We start from the raw sequence: 22,916 nt of genomic DNA, 5'->3' as shown, positions 1-22,916 counted from the left end.
GAGGGTGATGCTAACACAAAGTGCACTGCAGATGCTGTGGTCAAATCAAGACGTACAAAAAGGCTGGATGAACTCAGCAGGTCGGGCAGCATCCGTTGAAAGAAGCAGTCAACGTTTCGGGTTTTCTTCGCTCTTTTCTTGCTGCTGCCATCAGGTAGAAAGTACAGGAGCCTCAGAACTCACACCACCAGGTTCAAGAACAGTTACTACCCCTCAACCATCAGGCTCTTGAACAAAAGGGGACAACTACATTCATTCTATTTCTGGTGTTCCCACTACCAGTGATCTCACTTTAAGGACTCTATCTTTTTATTTCATGCTCCCGTTACTTGTTGCTATTTATTTATATCTGCATTGGCACAGTTTGTTGTCCATTGATCTGTTTACAGTTACTGTTCTATAAAATTGATAAGTATGCCCACAGAAAAAGAATCTCAGGGTTGTATCTGGTGGCAGATATGTACACTGATAACAAATTTTACTTTGAACTTTGGAAGTGTAAAACAAATGGAGCACGCAATTTGCCATAAAGGGGCTGGGGCATAATTCTGGATAGTACTTGCATTGCCTATAAAGTCATGCAGGAGTGTTTGAGCAGAACAATGAAGGGCATGCAAAATAGTTTCTGAAGCACCATGATTCGCATGGACTCATGGGGCTGAAGGGCCGGTATCCCTGCTGTATCACTCAATGCCTCTGTAAGCGGATGGCAGACAACTTTTTTTTTACAAATTTTCAAAGGGCAGCAAATGAAAAAAAGGAAGGTTTATAATTTGACTGTCTTAATATTCACAGTTGCCAATAGGGGTTATTAGCTCATAGGAACTAACTAATATCTAATAACATTTCAGATTGTTTTTAGAAAAAAGATCACATAAAATAGTTTTCAAGAGAAGACACTAAATGCAAGTTATAACTACCTGATTATTTTTCTAAATAGTGGAAACACAAAATGATATAATTCATGGACCATAACAACCTGACTACCTTGTACTATGCTACTCAATCCCTTCATCTCTGGGCTGATGGTGCTATGCTTTATAGACAATGACTGCTTCTCACAAATAGCTCTGAGACAAAATTTTGAAATATATGCCTAGAACTTCAACCCTGTTCAGAGGTTCTAAGTGCACTGCTTTATAGTGTTAGCACATTGTCCTCTGCATTGTCTAGCTTTTGGTTTTCCAAAATTAACTCCTTTCACAACATGAAGTGGACTTTGGATACAGTATTGCACTTTGGAAGGACAAACCAAGGTAGAACATACAAGGTAAATGGTAGGACACTGAGGAATGCAGTAGAACAGAGGGATCTGGGAATATTAGGGAAAATTCCCTAAAAGTGGCGTCACAGGTAGATAGGGTAGTAAAGAGAGCTTTTGGTACGTTGGCCTTTATAAATCAAAGTATTGAGTATAAGAGTTGGAATGCTATGGTGAGGTTATATAAGGCATTGGTGAGGCTGAATTTGGAGTATTGTGTGCAGTTTTAGTCACCGAATTACAGATAGGATATTAATAAGGTTGAAAGAGTGCAGAGAAGGTTTACAAGGATGTTGCCGGGACTTGAGAAACTGAATTACAGAGAAAGGTTGAATAGGTTAGGACTTTATTCCCTGGAGCGTAGTAGAATGAGGGGAGATTTGATAGAGGTATATAAAATTATGGTGGGTATAGATAGAGTGAATGCAAGCAGGCTTCTTCCACCGAGGCTAGAGGAGTAAAAAACCAGAGGATATGGGTGAAGGGGGAAAAGTTTAAAGGGAACATTAGGGGGGGCTTCTTCACACAGAGAGTGGTGGGAGTGTGGAATGAGTTGCCAGATGAAGTGGTGAATGCAGGCTCACTTTTAACATTTAAGAAAAACTTGGGACAGGTACATGGATGAGAGGTGTATGGAGGGATATGGTCCAGGTGCAGGTCAGTGGGACTAGGCAGAAAAATGGTTCGGCACAGCCAAGATGGGCCAAAAGGCCTGTTTCTGTGCTGTAATATTCTATGGTTCTATGGTACAATGTGCTAACATTGCAATATGGAGTTTTTAGTGTTACTGACCTAATGGGAATTTCTGGGCAACATTTTGTTAAAAGTTTGCAGTCAAGACAACAGTGAATAAATTAAAAAAAAAATGCCTGCTGGTGGTCTAAAATTAGAAAATGTTTGCAACATTCATCAAATCAAGAAGTAGATGTAGGTCAGTTTCAAGACAGTCTGATTATAGGAGTTTAGAACTGATATTGAAGTTCCAGTAATGAAAACGGCAAACTGTGCACAAGTATTTCTACTTCTCTTCATTCTAACATTTACTAATAGAATGGTCAATTTCAGCATATAGATTAGAACAATGCCATTCCCATACACTTTCCCAGGACCTGTCTGTCACCATGAAGGATCCTGATGAATGGTTTCAGCCTGTAACCTCAACTATTTATTTTCCTCCATTAATGCTGCATCACTTGCTAAGTTCCTCCAGCATTGTGGGAGTTGTTCGAGATTTCCAGCACCTGCAGAATCTGTTGTGTATACATTGCCATTCTTGTGTTCCCCTTGGACTTGGATAAACATGGTGATGATGTTCTATGCACACAATAGCTTGTTTGATAATATTATTGAAGGTAATCTTATCCAACAGATCCATATAAAAGCATCGCATCTAAAAATGGATCTATCCAAACATACAGCTGAACCTGAGTTCAGAATTGACAAATAAACACGGAATTCCTTATTCATTGGTGAAATGCTTTTCCTTGAGATTGATAGATTATAGTAACCTTTATGTAACAGCTGAATCTAGGCTATCCTTTCCCATTCTCTCAAAGCCTCTATGATATAAGATAAACTCTATGTATAGAACATAGAACATGGAATAGTACAGCACAGTACAGGCCCTTCGGCCTACAATGTTGTGCCGACCCTTAAACACTGCCTACCATATAACCCCCCACCTTAAATTCCTCCATATACCTGTCTAGTAGTCTCTTAAGTTTGACTAGTTTATCTGCCTCCACCACTGACTCAGGCAGTGCATTCCACGCACCAACCACTCTAAAAAACCTTCCTCTAATATCCCCCTTGAACTTCCCACCCCTTACCTTAAAGCCATGTCCTCTTGTACTGAACAGTGGTGCCCCGGGGAAGAGGCGCTGGCTGTCCACTCTATCTATTACTCTCAATATCTTGTACACCTCTATCATGTCTCCTCTCATCCTCCTTCTCTCCAAAGAGTAAAGCCCTAGCTCCTTTAATCTTTGATCATAATGCATACTCTCTAAACCATCCTGGTAAATCTCCTCTGTACCATTTCTGCATCCTTCCTATAGTGAGGCGACCAGAACTGGACACAGTACTCCAAGTGTGGCCTAACCAGAGTTTTATAGAGCTGCATCATTACCCTGTGACTCTTAAACTGTTGGTGGGCATCACTGATTCATGGCTGAAAGAAGATTATAGTTGGGAGCTTAATGTCCAAGGATACACATTGTATCGAAAGAACAGGCAGGAAGGCAGAGGTGGTAGGGTGACTGTTGGTAAAAAATGAAATCAAATCCTTAGAAAGAGGTGACATAGCGCCGGAAGGTGTTGAATCAGTTTGGGTAGAGCTAAGGGACTACAAGGGTAAAAAGACCCTGATGGGAGTTGTATACAGCCCCCAAACAGTAGCAAGGATGTGGTCTGCATGTTACAACGGGTGATGGAAAATGCATGTCAAAAGGGGCAACGTTACAATAGTCATGGGGGATTTCAATATGCAGGTAGATTGGGAAAATCAGGTTGCTGGTGGATTATAGGAGGGTAAATTTCTAGAGTGCCCACAAGATGGCTTTTTAGAGCAGCTCGTGGTTGAGCCCACCAGGGGATCAGCTATTCTGGATTGGGTGTTGTGCAATGAACCAGAATTGATTAGAGAGCTTAAGGTAAAAGAACCCTCAGGGGAAAGTGATCATAATATGATTGAAATCACCCTGAAATTTGAGAAGGAGAAGCTAAAGTCAGATGTAACAGTATTACCGTGGTGTAAAGGGAATCACAGAGACCTGAGAGAGGAATTGGCCAGAATTGGTTGGAAAAGACTGGCAGGGATGGCAGCAGAGCAGCAATGGCTGGAATTTATGGAAGCAATTTGGAAGGCACGGGATATGTACATCCCAAAGATGAAGAAGTATTCTAAAGGAAAGATGACACAACCATGGCTAACAAGGGAAGTCAAAGCCAGCATAAAAGCCAAATAATGTGCATATAATAGAGCAAAGATTAGTGGGAAGGTAGAGGATTGGGAAGCTTTTAAAAATGAACAGAAAGCAACTAAAAAGTCATTAAGAAGTTAAAGATGGAACATGAAAGTAAACTAGCCAATAATATTAAAGAGAATACCAAAGTTTCTTCAGCTACATAAAGTGTAAAAGACAGGTGAGAGTGGATATCAGACCACTGGAAAATGTCGCTGGAGAGGTAGTAATAGGGACAATGGAATGGCGGATGAGCTGAATAAGTGTTTTGCATCAGTCTTCACTGTAGAAGGCACTATCAGTATGGTGGAAGTTCCAGGTGTCAGGGGGTCATGAAATGTGTGATGTTACTATAACTAGAGAGAAGGTTCTTGGGAAACTGAAAGGTCTGAAGGGAGATAAGTCACTTGGACCAGATGATGTACTTCTCAGAGTTCTAAAAGAGATAGCTGAAGAGATCGTGAAGGCATTAGTAATAATTTTTCAAGAATCACTAGATTATGGAATGGTTCTGGAAGACTGGAAAATTGCAAATGTCATCCCACTCTTCAAGAAGGGAGAGAGGCAGAAGAAAGGAAACTATAAGTCGGTTAGTCTGACCGCTGAGGTTGGGAAGATGTTGGAGTCGATTATTGATGATGAGGTCTCAGGGTACTTTGAGGCATGTTTATATGTCTTTTTACGTCATATGTCAATGATTTGGATGATGGAATTGATGAAAAGTCTGCAGACCATATGAAGATTGGTGGAGGGGCAGGTAGTTTTGAGGAAATAGAGAGGCTGCAGAAGGACTTAGACAGATAAGAATAGGCAAAGAAATGGCAAATGGAATATAGTGTCGGCAAGTGTATGGTCATGCACTGTGATAGAAGAAATGAAAGGGTTGACAATTTTCTAAATGAAGAGAAAATACAAAAAAAAAGGAGGTGCACAAGGACTTGGAAGTCCTTGTGCAGGATTCCCTAAAGGTTAACTTGCAGATTGAGTCTGTAGCAAGGAAGGCAAATGCAATGTTAGCAGTTATTTCAAGAGGACTGGAATATAAAAGCAAGGATGTATTGTTGAGAGTTTATAAAGCATTGGCAAGGCCTCACTTGGAGTATTGTGAGTAGCTTTGAACCCCTTATCTGAGAAAGGATGTGCTGAAACTGGAGAGAGTTCAAAGGAGGCTCACAAAAAGTATTCGAGGATTGTCTAGGCAGAGGTTGATTGATTCTTGACTCATGAAGGGATACAGGGGGAAGGCAGGAGTCTGGGGCTGAGAGGAAATTGGATCAACCGTGATGAAATGGCAGAACTGACTCGATGGGCCAAATGGCCTATTTTGCTCCTATGTCTTATGGTCTTATAATGATATAATAAAGCACACAATTGCAGTTTGTACAATCTTGCTTCAATAAGATTTCAGATGCCAAGGGAGTTCAATGGAATTACATATTCAGATCATGATTCATTTTAGATTGAGAAAATAATAACTATGCTTTATTGTTGAATCAATCCAACACTAATTTGACATAAAAGGCTCTGTGCAAACAGAGAAGACTTCTGCATAATAATATTTCTAAATTTTTTGTGGGTTAAAATTCATACAGTCAATTGTCATTTGCACAGGGATTGTGAGTTCCTTAGCTCTGTGGACATCAATACCTGTAAAGGGTGACAAATATGTCTCTCGTTCTGTCACACATCTTCATAACTTGTTCATTCACAGAATCTAAGTTCTTTCAAAGTATTCTGAGGCATTACATCAGGTTTATTTCTGAGAATATGGAGCATAAATGTGGTTACAGTAGAGATGTCACCACAGCCTCCAAAACCCAATAATGTTGCTGGATTAGCCACTCTTCCCAGAGGTATTGCTACTTCTTCTTATAATATGATGTGGGATCTATTTAACTTCTTTGCATTACAAAGACTCAGTACCTTCAGAAGTATGGCCTTTTAAAGAAAATGTTAAACTAAAGCCTTTTGTTGTCTCTGTGTGGTCTCTTGTGTGCATGTAAGTAATACTGAGCAGCTTTTTGAAACCAGAGTAGAAGTCATCTGGTTAATATTTATTCCTGAAAGAGGTTTTTTAAAAAGCATTCATATCATAAGGATCATGATGTTCAGATGTTGGCTGTTTTATTTTCCTACATTCCAATAGCATTAGCATTTTTGAAGTATATTGCTACATCCTGGGATGATGTGAAGGTCTGAGATCTAAAGGAAGAATTTACTCGGGGTCCAAAAAAAACTTTCATATCTAGCCATTGAAGTGTCAGATGCTAGCAGCACAGAAAACATGATACCTTCATTCAGAGCAGCAGGGAAAAGCAGGTAATGACACACCCATGGACTTAACATCAGCAATAGGAAAATAATTAAAAATAACTGAAGGGTAGGCTTAATCTGTGCTTGGAGAAATGGGGTTTTCCTTCAAAAAGGAAAATTCCTGTTTCACTCGCTAACTTTTTCAAAGAGATGTCAATCGGGGCAATGAGTTTGCTGCTGCTTATAAGGACTTCAGCAAGGCATTTGGCAAAGTCACACATGTTCAAAGGTTCATTTGTTATCAAAGCATGTATCCATATACAACTCTGAAATTTGTCTTCCTCAGATAGCCATGAAACAAAGAAAGAACATGAAAGTTGTTCAGAGAGAAACATCAATCCCACTCCCTCTGAACAAAAAAGAATGGCATCCCAATCATCAGCTCTCAAAGCCCCTCCCCTCACCCCACACAAAATGGAACAGGAACATCGACCGTACTACCCAAAAATCACCCCCTCCCCAGCACAAAAAATATAACAGAACGTCAACCCCCAAAACCACCCCCCACACAACAAAACAGAAAGGGAATGGCCGCAAAAAGCACAGACTATAAAGACCATGAGTCTGAAAAAGCCCACAACCCATCAGCGCAACAGTCCAATCCATAAACGCAGAACCACGATACCATCCTCCGATATCACCGACGTTCATCGAAAGAGAGGCCTACCTGCCTGTCACAGTGAGCCACACAGTGATAGGCCACTCACAGACTCCTTCTCCAGCAGTGATCAAAAGGAAGGCAGTCAACGCTGAAACTGTCGCTCGCTTTTCGCATTCGCCTTGATGTCACAATCTTCCTTGATGCTTGAGTTGGTGATTGATGGACGCTTTAATGGAGTCGAACATTGGCTTGCGCTCTGCCTTGAAGTTTCTTTGCATCGAGGTGGTCCGAGTACACACTAGCACATGGCGGGTACATGTGGCACTGATAGAAAATGTAGGAGCTCATGGGATACACGTCAATTTGGCAAATTATATCCAAGTTTAGCTTGTGAGAGCAGGCAAGTAAATGATAGTTAAGGGTTGTTTTTTCGTGATTGTAAGCCTGTGTCCAGTGCTGTATTCCGGGGATCAGTGCTGGGACTCTCACTGTTTGATATGGACATTAATGACATTGTGTGAAAATATGATTAGTAAGCTCACAGAGGACATGGGTAAAATGGACGGGGAGGTTGTTGCATTGATGCTTGCTGCTGCTTGCACGGGGGAAAGGGCACTTTGGGGTCCTAAAGTTTTTCTGTCATTTGGGGTTCTTCTCTTTTTCATGGATGTCTGCAAAGACTATTTCAGGTTGTATATTGCATAGATTCTCTGATAAAAAACTGGACCATTTGACAGTGAGGAAGGTAATCTTTGTGTAATCTTAATATGAAACAGATGGTAAAATAAGACAGATGATCCTGGAAGATGTGAGGAAATCATGTCTGAGCATTCCTGAAGGCAGTGGCACAGATAGGTAAGGTGACTGAGAATACAGAGAGAGAATTTGCCCTCACTACCCAGACCAAAGAATCTCAGAGCAGAGGGATTAATCATACAACTGTATAAAACCTCAGTCAGGCCACAGCTGGAGCACCGAGTACATTCCTGGCCACCACACTTTCCAAAGGTGGTGAAAAGAATATTCATCAGGATGATGTTAGGGATAGAGCCTTTCAACTCTGAGGAGAGACTGAATAGATAGGCTGTGCTTGTTCCCCTTGGAGTGAAGAAATATGAGGCGAGCGGTGGGGGTAGGGAGATAGGAGGGGCATAGCAATGGTACAGAGTGAGTAACATTACCCTCCAGCAGAGAAAGCATAGGCCTAAGGAACAGGTTAGGAGATTTAGAAGTGATTTATGGAAGATTTTTTGCACCCAGATTGAGAGGGAATCTGGAGTGGACTGCCTTATAGGGGGATTCAGGCAGGTACTCTTCCAGCATTTTCATATTTAGATAAGCACTTAAAACTTTGCAGTGTAGAAATTTATGCACTGAGTTCTGGAAAATGAAATTAGTATAGAAAGCTATCTGTTAACTGGCATGGACACAATAAAACGGCCTGTTTCCCTGTGCTACAACTGGAGATTTTTTATTTATATTGATGTGTTGTTCTATGTCATTCTGAAACTGAATAAAGGACAATTTTATAGGTGTTAACTCATGCAGGTTAAGAAAATAATCAAAGCCTATAAGTTAGCACAGAATGATTATGAATCAAAATGTGTTAGCTGCTTTCTGTGTTGACTAGATTTGATAAGTCAAGCCTTAAAAAATCAATTGCAGAAAATGTTACGCTTGATTATATTCATGTTATCATTTGATTAAGAATTCCAAGGAACAAAAATAATTGAAAATTGATTTGATGCATTGCAAATTAAGCTTGAACCAGGAGCACAGTCATTTAGAGTTAGCCAGCTTCGTAGGAGCTGCAAGAATTCAAATACCACTTTCACCTCTGGTTCATTGTATCACAGGAGATTAGCACCATTATTTTTATTGCATATTTTGTGATCTCAGGACTTCCGAAAGCACAGCATCTAAAGTATGGCGATTGTCTGAACAGACCATAAGACCATAAGCCATTGGAGCAGAATTGAACCTTTTGACCATTGGGTCTACTCCACTATTCCATCGTGTCTGATTTATTGGCACCCTCAATGCTATTCTCCTGAAAGATGTTCCTCTTCATCTCTGTTCTAAAGGGGCGTTGCCCTACTCTGAGGCTGTGCCCTCTGGTACCAGACACCCCCACGATGGGAAACATCCTCTTCATGTCCATTCTATCTAAGCCTTTCAATATTCGATAATTTTCAATGAGATCCCCCTCACTCTTCTAAATTGCGGTGTGTACTGGCCCAGGCATCAAATGTTCCTCATTTAACCCTTTCATTCTCAAGGTCATTCTCATGAAACTGCTTTGGACCCTCTCTGATGCCACCACATCCTTTCTTCAATAAGGGACCAAAAACTGCCTACAATACTTCAACTGTGGTCTGAACAATGCCTTATAAAGCCTCAGGATTACATCATAGCTTTTCAAATCACAGTCGGAGACTTCAACCAGGCTTGTTTGAAGAAAACCCTGCTGTTACCATCAGCATATAACCTACAGCACTAGAGATCCCAACACACAAGACTACTGGTGTGTGTGTGTGTGTGTGTGTGTGTGTGTGTGTGTGTGTGTGTGTGTGTGTGTATGTCCATTGCGAGCAATGAGGACAACTGACATCCTTGGGTGGTTATGTTTGTTATTTGTGTGTCCAGAGTCCAATCCAGCCTAGGAGGTACCTCCCACACATGGGACAAGTGTGTGAGGGTTCTGTAGTTGAGGAGCCTGCTGCTTGTTCTTTCTGCTGTTGTCACTTCCTTTTTGTTTCAGCTTTGCAATTCTTTTCAGCTTTGGTGGCACCTTTATCATGAAGGCTGTGCCAGGATGAATGAGTCAAGGCTGCACGTTCCCAAGAAGTGTGATCAATCTCAAGGGCCTTGAGTGAAGTCTTGAGAGTGTCTTTGAATCATTTTCACTGACCACCACAAGAACATTTCCCTATGGACTGCTCCCCGAAGAACAGCTGCTTGGGGATGCAATCATCTGACATCCTGACGACATGGCCTGTCCATCTGACTTGATGTTTCATCAGCAAGGTGTGGACGGTGGGCAGACAGCATTTCCATGTCAGAAATTCAACTGATTTTTATGATCTTCCATAGGCATGACAAGTGGAAGTGGTTCAGTCTACGCACATGTCTCATGTACGCAGTCCATATTTCACACACATAGAGGAGGGTGGGTCAAATGACAGCATGGTTCACTTTCAGCTTGGTCTTCAGATTAATTCCACTTCGTCCCCAGACAGTGTCACGTACTCTCTCAAAATTGGCACTAGCCTTGGTAAACCTCATTGACAACGTAAACTGCTCTTGAGCAGGCGCTGCCAAGATACGTGAACTTGTCTGCTGCTTTGAGCTGCTGGTCATTCACTGAGATGGGTTGATCTGGGGCTGCTTGGTGCATGACTTCTGACCTTTTGGTGCCGATGGTGAGACCGAAGTTGTCACATGCAGTGGAAAATTTGTTGATGATGTCCTACGTGTCAGACTCAGAGCTTGTGTTGAGAGCCCAGTGGTAAGTGAATAGGAACTCTCTCAGCACCATCCCTTTGACCTTAGTAATGGCTTGAACCCTGTGCAGATTTAACAGCTTGCCATTCATCCTGTATTTGATGTGAATTCCAGGATCATTGTCCCAGAATGCATCAGTTAATATCACACTGAATGTCATGCTGAAGAGAGTGGGCACTAGCACACATTCCTGCTTGACCCCATCTGTGACTGAGAAAGCAACAGAACAGTCACCATCATCGAGCACGTGTGCTGATATCCTGTCATGAAACTGCTTGACCACGGTGATGAATCTGCCAGGGCAATCAAACCTCCCCATGATCTTCAAAAATGCTTCCTGGCTTGGAGACTTTGGTAAGATCGACAAAGGTGGTGTAGAGCTGTCTGTTCTGCTCCTTGCATTTTTCCTGGACTTGTCTCACAGCAAGGATCATGTCAATAGTTCCTCCTCCTTTCCTGAAGCCACACTGACTTTCTGTGAGATTACCTCATTCCAGATGAGCATTTAGCCTGTCTAGCAACACTCTGGCTAAGATTTTCCCAGCTACTGAGAGCAAAGAGATGACTCTGTGGTAGTTGCATGCTTGGCCGTTTTCCTTCCTCTTGTTCAGGTGTACAATGGATGCATCTTTCATTTCTTTCAGAATCTGACCCTCCTCCCTGAAGGGCTGGAAGAGCTCCGTCAGTTTGCTGGTGATGGATGGACCACCTGTTTTGTAGACCTCCACTGGTATAGCATCTGTTCCAGGAGCCTTGCCACCTGACAGCTGGCCTATTGCTTTCTTGGCTTCCTCTTTTTGGGGAAGAGAGTCCATCTCATAGTTGATGTCTACTTGATCAAGACGATCAGTTGCTTCCTCATTTATGGTGGCTGGTCTGTTCAGCACAGGTTCAAAATGTTCGGCTCATCTGTCCAGGATCTTGGCCTTCTCAGTGATGAGTGTGATACAATCTGTGTTTAGCAGGGGTAAGGTCTCAGAAGGCTGAGGGCCGTACAGTGTTTTGATAGTATCAAAGAATCTCCTTGAGTCATGGTTATCGCTGTAGCCCTGAATTTCATCAGCCTTTTTGCAGAGCAATGAGTCTTGCATCTTTCTGAGTCTGGCTTGAATTATTCTGTGTGTATTGGCAATTGCTGTCTTTTTGGAGATGCAGGAAGGATCATTCTGATAGGCTCTGTGTAGCCTGTGCTTTTCCTTTTGCCTTTTATCTCCTTGTTACTCTCATTGAACCAGTCTTGGTTCTTCCTTGTTGTATGGCCAAAGACCTCAAAGGAGGCAGAGTGAACGTGATCTCTGAAAGCAGCCTAGTCTTCTTCAATTTCTCCTCCAAGATGAACATCAGCAAGCTGTGACTGGAAGCTATTAACCAGGTGGTCTGATTTCAGCTTGCTGATGTTGAGCTTCTTGGCAAATCTCCTTGCCTGTGGACATCGTTTGGGTTGGATGTGGAGATTAAGTTTGGAAGTGATCAGACTGTGGTCTGTCCAGCAGTCTGCACCACACAAGGCTTTGGTCACTCTGACATCGTGTCTGTCACATCTTCTGGTGATGAGTAGTCAATCAGATGCCAGTGCTTAGAGCGAGGATGCATCCACGATGTCTTCTTACAGTTGTCAGGGGGAAGACCATGTTGGTGATAACCAGATTATGCATGTCACAGGTTTTCAGAAGAAGTGGGCTAATGCTGTTGCGTTTGCCTACTCCACAGTGCCCTAGGACTCTATCCCAGATATTGTGGTCCCTACCCACTTGAGATTGAAATCTCCAAGGACAAGTAGCTTGTCTGACCTTGGTACAACTACAGTCAGGGAATCCAGCTCTCTATAGAACTTGTCTTTGGCTTCCTCTGGGTTGGTCATTGTTGGGCCATAGGCGCTGATCAGCGTGATATTGCATTTGTTCCCCAGGGTAGTTGCATGGTCATGAGATGATCTTTGAATCCTTTTGGCAGACTGGTAAGCTTTCAGACAAGATGGCTCTTGATAGCAAATCTGACTCCTGCTTCGCGATATTCGGTGCTGCTGTATCCATTCCAGAATAATACGTAGCCGCCATCTGTTTCTGTCAGTCAGCCTTCGTCAGCCAGGTGAGTCTTGGAGAGAGCCACAAAGTCAATCTTGTACTTCTCCAGTTCTCTTGCCACCAATGCAGTTCTTCTCTGTGGTCTGTCAGACTTGGCATTGTCTATTAAAATTCATATGTTCTATTTGCCAATTCTGAGCGGCGTCACTTTTGTTTGATTTCTTAGATCTCGACTAGTGGGATCCCCGCCAGCTGCGGTTTGCTGACTGGGGTTGAGTGAAATAGACAATATTTAGGGCACCTTTTCTACCCCTTCCTCATGCTACAGAGTGAGCAGCCTGGAAGGAGCTACTCTGTCACTCGGGTGGCGACTGAGTTCCGCTGCCACTTCGGTCAACAATAAAAGACCCATTGGCCTGGGCCGCCTGGGTGCAGGTCCCTGGCTACAGCTTCCACTGTATCCTCCCTGTTGCTTCGTCGCTCACCCATCACCACAGGACTTGGATTTGGATGTCATGACTTGTGTGTGAGTTTGATTAAAGTGAGGAGAGTTACCCTAGCCTATCTGGATCCAGTGGCAAGATGAGAGACAGAAGGACTGGAGATAGGTCAGGATGCAATGGATGACCAGGGTGATCCATGTGTCTTACTATGCCCTTCGTGCTCCACAACATGTGCTAGGAAATGCCTTCCTGCCAGTTGAACCAGCTGTCGGTTTCCTCCACACAGTCTGACGAATCCAGTCATCACATTCTTTGAGTGGACAAGCCCAAAGTCACCGAGAGTTCAAAAAGCTCCCAATGGCTACTGTCACCTGGTTTATCTGGCCTGATGAAGCAGTTGACCAGGGTGTGGCCACTGTCACATGCACACAGCTTACTTGGAGCCACAGGTGTGAACTGAGTGCCAGGCGAGGACCAAAGGTGGAGGACCTACCTCAGAAGGTACGACAGGTCTTCACACCAGAGGCACTACCCCTCCCTGACACCCCATGCACCCCATACTAAGATAAGGAATGCCTGCTATTCCATGCCTAGATCACATTTCAGGAAATCTGATCATTTGTCTGTCCTTCTCCTACTTGCATACAGGCAGAGGCTAAAGAGCAAAGCTCCAGGGACTAGGACCACACAGAGGTAGTCGCAGGGGCAGAGGAGCAGCTATGGGATTGCTTCAAATTGGTTGACTAGGCTGTTTTCAAGGACTCATTTGTGGATCTGAACCAATACACCACGGTTGTCTCAGACTTTATAAAAACAGCTGCAGATCAGTGTATCTCCACAAAATCATTCAGTCTTTCCAAATCATAAGCCCTGGATGAACCTTGGGGATCTTACTGAAACGTATAAAATTCTAAAGGGATTGGACAGGCTAGATGCAGGAAGATTGTTTCCGATGTTGGGGAAGTCCAGAACGAGGGGTCACAGTTTAAGGATAAAGGGGAAGCCTTTTAGGACTGAGATGAGGAAAAACTTCTTCACACAGAGAGTGGTGAATCTGTGGAATTCTCTGCCACAGGAAACGGTTGAGGCTGGTTCATTGGCTATATTTAAGAGGAAGTTAGATATGGCCCTTGTGGCTGAAGGGATCGGGGGTATGGAGAGAAAGCAGGTACAGGGTTGTGAGTTGGATGATCAGACATGATCATACTGAATGGCGGTGCAGGCTCGAAGGACCGAATGGCCTACTCCTGCACCTATTTTCTATGTTTCTATGTTTCTAACCATGGATGATCTGCAATCTGCTGAGGGCCAGATCAGAGGCATTCAGGTCTGGTGACCAAGAGACTTACAAGAGGTCCAGGTATGATCTCCGGAAAGCCATCTCACAGGCAAAGTAACAATTCCACACTAAACCTGATTCAATGAAGGATATTCAACAGTTGTGGCAGGGCTTGAATAATATCACATCTTATAAAGTGAAATCAAGTGACATAGGTGACAACCTGGCTTCACTTCCAGATGAGCTCAATGCCTTCTATGCTCACTTTGTCGTTAAAACTTCAATACCTAGGAAAAGACCTGTTCTGATCAACTGACTGGAGTGTTCATTGAGATCTTTAATTTTCACTTCAGCAGTCTGAAATGCCCACCTGCTTCAAGCAGGCTTCAATTATACTGATGCCTAAGAAGAACATGGTATCCTGTTTCAATGACTATCATCCTGTAGCACTTACATCCACAGTGATGAAGTGTTTTGAGAAGTTGGTGGTGAAACATGTTATCTCCTGCCTGACAAATGACTTGGTTCTGCTCTAATTTGCCCAGCACAGAAAATGCCATTTCATTGTCTCTTCGCTTAACCCTGGAACATCTGGACAGCAAAGATGTATACATCAAGATGCTCTTTATCTACTACAGCTTGGCATTCAATACAATTATCCCCTCAAAACTAATCAATAAGCTCCAAGACCTTGGCCTCAATATCTCCTTGTGCAATTGGATCCTCGACTGCCTCACTTGCAGATCCCAGTCAGTACGGATTGGCAACAACCTCTCCTCCATGCTCTCCATCAGCACAAGTGCACCATAAGGCTGGGTGCTTAGCCCCTAGCTCTACTCACTTTACACTTATTACAGCAAGGCTAAGCACAGCTCCAATGCCATATTAAAATTTTCTGACAAAACCTTTGTAATAAGCCATATCAAAGGTGGTGATGAATCAGCATATAATAGGAAGATTGAAAATCTAGCTGAATAGTGCCACAACAACCTCTCACTCAATGTCTGCAAGGCCAAGGAGCTGATTATTGACTTCAGGAGGGGTACTGGAGGTCCATAAGCCAGTCCTCATCGGGGGATCGGAGGTGGAGAGGGTCAGCAGCCTCAAATTCCTCCATATTATTGATTCAGAGGATTTGTCCTGCAACCAGCACATAAGTACAATTATGAAAGCGTGGCAGTACCTCTACTTCCTTAGGAGTTTGCAAAGATTCAGCATGATATTTAAAACTTTTACAAACTTGTATAGTTGTGTGGTGGAGAGTATAATGCCTGATTGCATCACAGCCTGGTATGGAGACACCAATGTCCTTGAATGGAAAATCCTACAAAAGTTAATGTATGTGGTCCAGTCCATCATGGGTAGAACCTTCCTCACCACTGAGCACACCTACGTGAAGCATTGTCACAGGAAAACAGCATCCACAATCAGGGCGCCCCACCATCCAGGACATGCTTTCTTCTCTCTGCTGCTGTCAGGAAGAAGGTACAGAAGCCTCATGACCCACACCGTCAGGGTCAGGAACAGTTATTACCCCTCAACCATCAAAGGTGATAACTTCGCCCAACTTCAATTGCCCTATCATTGAAATGCTCCTACAACCAATGGACTCATTTTCAAGGACTCTTCATCTCATGTCCTCGATACTTATTGCTTATTTATTTATTATTATTTATTTCTTTTTGCATTTGCACAGTTTGTTGTCTTTTACACACTGTTTGAACATCCAGGTTGGTCTGTTCTCTCATTGATTTCTATTATGGATATTGTTCTATCATGGATCTATTGAGTATGCTCAAGAAAACGAATCTCAGGGTTGTATATGGTGACATATATGTACTTCGATAATAAATTTACTTTGAACTTTGAATGTATAAATCCTCATCATGACATCCTTGCTTTTATATTCCTGTCCTCTCAAAAATAGCATTTGCCTTCCTTACCACCGACTCAACCTGCAAGTTAACCTTTAGGGAATCCTGCATGAAGACTCCCAAGTTCCTTTGCACCTCTGATTTCTGAAAATTTGCTCCCCATTTAGAAAATAGTCTGTCTTTATTCCTTCTTCCAAAGTGCATGACCATACACTTCCCTATACTATATTCCATCTGCCATTACTTTGCCCATTCTCCAAATCTGTCGAAGTCCTTCTGCAGACTCCCTGCTTCCTCAACATTACCTTACCCTCCACCTATCTTTGTATTGTCCGCAAACTTGGCCACAAAGCCATCATTTTGTCTTTCAAATCATTGACATATAATGTGCAAAGAAGTGATCCTAACACCAATCGCTACGGAAAGCAATGGCAGCCAACCAGAAAAGGCCTCTTTATTCCCACTCTTTGCCTCCTGCCAGGTCAGCCAATCTTCTATCCATGCTGGTGGTATCTTTCCATTAATACCATGGGCTCTTATATTGTTTCGCAGCCTCATGTGTGGCACTTTGTCAAAGGCCTTCTGAAAATCCAAGTAAACAACATCCACCGACTCTCCTTTGTCTATCTTACCTGTTACTTCCTCAAAGAATTATGACAGATTTGTAAGGCAAGACTTCTCCCTTAGGAAACCATGCTGACTTTGGCCTATTTTATCATCTGCCTCCAAATACCCCAAAGCCTCATCCTTAATAATAGACTCCGACATCTTCCCAACTACTCAAGTCAGCTAACTGGCCTATAATTTCCTGTTTTTTGCCTTCCCCCCCGCCCCCCCTTCTTAAAGAGTGGAGTGACATTTGTAATGTTCTAGTTCTCTAGAAATATTCCAGAATCTGATGATATTTGTAAGAGCACTACTAAAGCTTCCACAATCTTCAACAACCTCCTTCAGGACCCTAGGGTGTAGTTCATCTCATCCATGATTTATCTACCTTCAGAACATTCAGCTTACCAAACACCTTCTCCTTAGTAATAGCAACTACACTCACTCCTGCCACCCGACTTTCTTGAAATTCTGGCATATGGCCAGTATTCATTAAGCACCTCCTCTCCCTGCTCCTACCCCAGGCATGCTTCCTCTTTTATCCCTGATCAGTCCTACCCTCACTCTAGTTATCCTCTTGTTCTTCATGTACATGTTGATTTTTTTGATGCTTTCCTTAATTCTACTCACCAAGGCTTTCATGTGTCCCTTTCTAGCCCTCCTTAGTCCTTTGTTAAGCTCTTTCCTGGGTACCTTAAAAGGCTCAAGATCCCTGTCTGAAAATTGCTTCCTACACCTGAATCCTACAATCTTTCTTCCTCTTGACTAGATGTTCCACATCTTTTGTCAACCATGATTCCTTTACACTACCATCTCCTTCTTGCCTCAATGGAACAAATCTGTCCAGAACCCCATGCAAGTACTCCCTAAGCAACCACATTTCCATTGTACAATTCCCTGAGTACATCTGATACCAATTTGCACTCCCAGGTTCCTGCTACTTGTGTTATCTGAGTGGGACAAAATCAAATTTATCAGACCAGAGCCCTAGCACTGAGGAAATATTTCTCTCTGTCCAAGTCCATTGATAGGAGAAGTCCGATCCCATTTGGAAAACATGCATGAAATGCCTGGACAAATCACATTGTTCATGCAGTGGATGACACATATTTATAGTCTATAGTCCTTAACAGTGGCCAGGATGTGGGCTGCAAATTACAATGGTAGATAGAAAAGGCATGTCAAAAGGGTAATGTTGTGATAGTCACGGGACATTTCAATATGCAGTAGATTGGGAAAATCAGGTTGGTGCTGGATCCCAAGAAAGAGAATTTGTAGAATGCCTACAAGATGGATTTTTAGAGTAGCTTGTCGTTGAACCCCCAAGCGGAAAGGCTATACTGGATTGGGTGTTTTGTAATGAACCAGATTTTATTTGGGATCTTAAGGTAAAGGATCCCTTAGAAGTCAGTGATCAGAATACAATAGAATTCACCCTGCAATTTGAGAGGTAGAAGCTACTGTCAGATGTATCTGTATTACAGTGGAATAAAGGAAATTACAAAGGAAAGAGACAGGAGCTAGCCAAAGTTGATTGGAAGGGGACACTAGCAGGGATAATGGCAGAGCAGCAAAGGACTGGAATTTCTGGGAGGAATTTGTAAGGCCCAGAATAAATACATCCAAAAGAAGTAGTATTCTAAAGGCAGGATGACACAACCATGGCTGACAAGGGAAGTCAAAAACAACACAAACGCAAAAGAGAGGGCATGTACTAAAGCAATAATTAGTGGGAAGTTAAAGGATTGGGAAGCTTTTATAAACTAACAGAAGGAGGGAGAAGATGAAATATGAAGGTAAGCTAACCAATAATATCAAAGAGGATACCAAAAGTTTTCTCAGATATATAAAGAGAGGCAATGTAAAAGAGAGACATCGGATCATAGGGAAATGATGCTGGGGGAACATGGAAATGGCAAATTAACTAAATAGATATTTTGCATTCATCTTCACTGTGGAAGACACTAGTGGTATGCTGGATGTTTGAGGGTGTCAGGGCAGAAGTGAGTGTAATTGATATTATTAGAATGAAGGTGGATAAGTCATCTGGACCAGATGGACTACACCCCAAAGTTCTGAAAGAGGTTACTAGGGAGATTGTGGAAACATTGGTAATGATCTTTCAAGAATCACTGGACTTTGGTATAGTTCCAGAGGACTGGAAAATTGTAAATGTCACTCCACTCATCAAGAAGGGGGATGCAGAAGAAAGGAAATTACAGGCTAGTTATCCTGACAGTTGTTGGGAAGATGTTGGAGTCGAATGTTAAGGATGAGTTCTCAGTTTACTTGGAGGCACATGATAAAATAGGCCAAAGTCAGCACGGACTCCTTAAGGGAAAATCTTGCCTGACAAATTATTTGGAATTCTTTGAAGAAGTAACAAGAAGGATAGATGAAGGGGAATCAGTGGATATTGTGTACTTTGATTTTTAGAAGGTCTTTGATAAGATGCCACACGTGAGGCTGCTTAACAATATGAGAGCCAATGGCATTACAGGAAAGATACTAGCATGGCTAGAGGATTGGATGATTGGTAGGGTGCAAAGAGTGGGAATAAAGGGGGCCTTTTCTGGTTGGCTGCCGGTGATGAGTAGTGTTCCACAGGGGTCAGTGTTGGGACTGCTTATTTTTACATAAAGTGCCAATGATTTAGATGATGACGGAATTGATGGTTTTATGGCTAAGACTGTGGATGATACAATATAGGTGGAGGGGTAGGTAGTGTTGAGGAAGCAGGGAGGCTGCAGAAGGACATGGACAGATTAAAAGGATGGGCATAGAAGTTGCAAATGGAATAAAGTGTTGTGAAGTGTATGGTCATCATTAACTTTAGTAGGAGGGACAAAGGTGTAGTTTATTTTCTAAATGTGCAGAAAATTCAAAATTCTGAGGTGCAAAGGAACCTGGGAGTCCTTGTGTGGGATGCTTTAAAGGGTTAACTTGCAGGTTGAGTCAGTAGTGAGGAGGACAAATGCAATGATAGCATTCATTTTGAAAGAACTAGAATATAAAAGAGAAGATGTAATGCTGTGGCATTACTGGTGAGGCCTCACTTGGAGAACTGCAAGCAGTTTTGAGCCCCTTATCTAAGAACTGATGTGCTGACATTGGAGCGGGTTCAGAAGAGGTTCACAAGAATGATTCCAGGAATGCAAGGGTTATTGTATAATGAGCATTTGATGGCTCTGGGCCTGTACTTGCTGAAATTTAGAGGAAAGTGGTGGGGGGGGGGGTGAAATCTCATTGAAACCTATTGAATGTTGAAACAGTGTGGATGAGGAAATGGTATTTCCTATAGTGGAGAAGCCTAAGCCCAGAGGGCACAGCCTTAGAATAGAGGGATGTTCATTTAGTGCACAATAGGAGGATTTTCTTTAGCCAGAGGGCGGTGAAGGCAGGAGAATGGGGTTGTGAGGGAAAATGAATCAGCTGTGATGAAATAGCAATACACGCTTGATGGGCAGAATGGTCTAATTCTGCTTTTATCTCTTCTGCTCTTATGGTCTTAAAGAGGCGAAGCACTTTTCAACATTATCAGCACATACTACATTAGTGAAGTAACAGAATGCAGACGAGCATATGCTTTTGAAAAAAATCTAATAATGAGAATTTAAGAATAGGAAAGGTGTCCACCTTCCTTTATATCGGCTTGTCAAATTACTGCTTGGAGAAATAGAGAGAGATGAATGATTGAATTTCTTTGAGCATTTCTTATTCTGTATAGGCTTCTATCATTCTACCCCACCATTATCAAACTCCCCTCCCCCATTCCCAGGCCTCCCATTATTAACAATGGGGGTACTTCACTAGATTGCTTGCAGTCTATTACTACCGGCAAAATTGCTCTATCCCTGCCATTTGCCACAATTGCTTCTTCTTCTCAGCTGACAGGCTTTGCTAATCTACCTGACATATCATCATAACCCTTCAAAAAGTTGAAGACTAATCTGCTCCCATTCATTTTACAGAAGCTGATGTATAAATAAGAGGACACCTCCAAGTAGATGCAGTGTTCATTCTGTTTTCTAAACTTTGACGCCATTGGAGAATACATTAGTAATCATTTGATCACAATGGACAATAGACAGTAGGTGCAGGAGTAGGCCATTCGGCCCTTCTAGCCAGCACCGCCATTCACTGTGATCATGGCTGATCATACACAATCAGTACCCTGTTCCTGCCCTCTCCCCATATCCCTTGACCCCGCTATCTATAAGAGCTCTATCTAACTCTCTCTTGAATGCATCCAGGTTAACAAAGGTTTTGCTGAGTGATTCAGCAACTTCTCTGCTTCGATGAACTCTCAATCACTCTAATACACACATCTAAACATGAATAAAGTGACATTTAAGGCTGCACTGTGATGGCTGTGATCTGTAAATGATTATTTGCTAAGACCTTGCCAGCACAAAGTTGTGACTATTTGCCAACTCGTCTCTCGCTCCATTGTTGATGAGACAGGCCCTTAAAGCTGCATGTTCTCTTGCTCTGACCTGTCTTAGCAACTAATATTGAAAAAATATCTCATTTACTTAATATGTTGAAGTAGTTTGCATTAGTTAGCAACAGCAGAAACACAGAGAAGGGACAACTCATTATAAGATTGTTCTGCAGAAAGAAAAAGTGATGCATAAAGGATCAACTTGAGATCTTCACTAGACACTGTAGATCTATCTGTTCAGACAGGGAGGATGAATGTCAGCTACTGCACCAGTATATGACTAAAATAAATAAGTCCTTGTCAAGAGGTACATTTAGGCCACTTTCTCCCGTTTCTCAGATTAATGGAGTTTTTTTTGTTTTGTTGCTCACTCAAGCTCTGCTTGGATTTGTATCTTTCCTGACAATACCATGGCCATCACTGGAGACAGACATTGTTGAGATCAGAGAGCTCAATCTTAATGTAACTTCTTCAAAAAGTAATAGAAGTGACACTCTTCAGCACTGAGGAAATCAACTCCATCTCATCAGAGCCTGTAACTTGCCAATCTGGTTCCAAAATGATTTCCAATGGGCCATAATTCCAATTTAAAAGCAAAGATATCATTTGAAGATAATAGAAAATTAAACTATGGTAGGTAATTTTGAAAAGAAAATCAAAGGCTGTCTGTCAAGCCAATTCTGAGATACACTGCTTGAATGACTGAGCTGCACTAAACTATTTGGAAATACAGACTGAGATACCTGTAAGCAAATGCAATGGAAATATGCTGATTCTCTCTATTTATTCATTCATTGATGATGCGAGCTTTCTTTGACACAATGTTATGTTTCATGCACTGATATCCTAAGGCAATTTGAAAGGTAATACATTGCAGGATTATTTGAATCAGTGGATCAGACCACTTGCCAAGCATTATGTGTACCCATTTTATACAAACTGACAGCATGAAACCGACTGATACCTAAAATTGAATAAATTCCGTCTATGTGAATTTAGCTGATTGGAACTGCCTACTTAGCATTCTAAAACAGTGCTTCCCTATAGCATTTAGGATAGAAATGTGAAATTGCTTGGTCTGATTTTCAGGGGAATTTAAGTTTTTAAATACACCATTGAGTGTTTGTAAATCTGAAGCCATTTCGGAATCCTCTGTGAGCTTAAATATGACAAAAAGTTAATAGCAGGACATTTAGTTACACTTTTGTATCAAGGATCTTTGGGTCCAAGCCCATACCCCCTTGAAAGTGGAGATTTGTAACTAGATAAAATAATAAAGAAGTCTTAAGTCATGTTTGCATTCATCGCTAGGGGCATAGCGTACAAGAGTCAGGAAATCACAATGCATTTTAGTTATGCTACACTTGGAATATGCCTGCAGTTCTGGTTGTTCCATTACATAAAGGATGCGGAGGTGTTGGAGAAGAGGTTTACCAAGATATTGCCTAGATTAGAGGGCGTGTGATATCAGGAAGGGTAGGACAAATGTGTTGTTTTCTCTGGAACATCAAAGGCTGAGGAGAGGCCTGCTAGAAATTTATAAGATTATGAGAAGTAGACATTCAAAATTTTCTTCCCAAACTCGAAAACTTCTTTCGATGTAC

Source organism: Hypanus sabinus, chromosome X1, assembly GCF_030144855.1.
Source record: "Hypanus sabinus isolate sHypSab1 chromosome X1, sHypSab1.hap1, whole genome shotgun sequence".
Lineage (NCBI taxonomy): Eukaryota > Metazoa > Chordata > Chondrichthyes > Myliobatiformes > Dasyatidae > Hypanus > Hypanus sabinus.
Note: the sequence above shows the minus strand (reverse complement) of the source record.